We start from the raw sequence: 1,232 nt of genomic DNA, 5'->3' as shown, positions 1-1,232 counted from the left end.
ATGAAACAGATCAGCAGCAACATGAAACAGATCAGCAGCAACATGAAGCAGATCAGCAGCAACGTGATTTTTCACAGTGATTATTCTGGTTAGAGATTGATGAGTCTAACAGCCTCTGGGTAGAAGCTGTTCCTCAGTCTAGCTGTTCTACTCTTAATGCTCCTCAACCTCCTTCCTGAGGGGAGGGGGGCAAAAAGTGTGTGTGCTGGGTGAGTATGGTCCTTCATGATGCAGGTGGCCCTCTTCCTGCATCTGGAGGTGTAGATGTTTGTGATGGTGGGGAGGCTGACTCCAACATCTTCTGTGCAGCCTTCACCACTCTCTGCAAAGCTTTTCTTTCTGCAGCTGTGCAGCCTCCATGCCACACGTTGATGCTGGAGCACAGGATGCTCTCCACTGCACACCTGTAGAAGGAGGTGAGGACTGAGCTTCCCAGACCAGCTCGTCTCAGCCGTCTGAGGAAGTAGAGTCTCTGATGAGCTTTCTTGATCAGGCAGGGGGTGTTGTTGCTCCAGCTGAGGTTGTTGTTCAGGTGCACACCCTAGTACTTGTAGCTGGAGACCACTTCCACCGCACCACATCTGCCTCCACCCTCGTTTGCACTACTGTGGGCCTTTGAGCAAGGCCCTTGATCAAATGGTTCCAAAAATCAAAACAGCACAGCACAATGTAGAAACAAACATGTTAAAGAATGGCTGTCATATATTTACCATGTAACTTTTTTTAGTGCTATGCACCATTAAAGGAAGGGGATTATATATAAAGTGGTCCCTCGCTACTTCGAGAATCGTTGATTGTGGACTCGCTCTATCGCGGTTTTTCAAAATAAGATTGGACATGACACAATTGGCTGATTGATGGATGAGCTGCACGATCTGCATGGAATTTTTATTTAAAATAATTCATTTTAAATTATCACCTATTCTGCACATTGGTGCAGCCCAGATCTGCAGAAAAAGCTTCCTCCTGCAGCTTTGTGCAGCTCTTACTGCAGAATAAAATTTCTGCTGCAGCTGATCAGCTGTTCAGCTGCAGAGTGGAGAAGTGGGCGTGGCCAAGAGCAGAGGAGGCAGAGAGCTGATCATGACATTCTGTGCTCTTTTTAAAGCGTTTTGAGTTTAGAAACAGTGTTTAGAATATTGCAAGAGTGCGGGAAGGGTGTAAAACACTTATGTGTATATATATAATAATACACATAAGTGTTTTACACTTGTACATATATACATACATAC

Source organism: Nematolebias whitei, chromosome 3 (assembly GCF_014905685.2).
Source record: "Nematolebias whitei isolate Nwh7 chromosome 3, NemWhi1, whole genome shotgun sequence".
NCBI classification, from domain to species: Eukaryota; Metazoa; Chordata; class Actinopteri; order Cyprinodontiformes; family Rivulidae; genus Nematolebias; species Nematolebias whitei.
The sequence above is the reverse complement of the archived record's forward strand: the minus strand, read 5'-3'. Positions refer to the sequence as shown.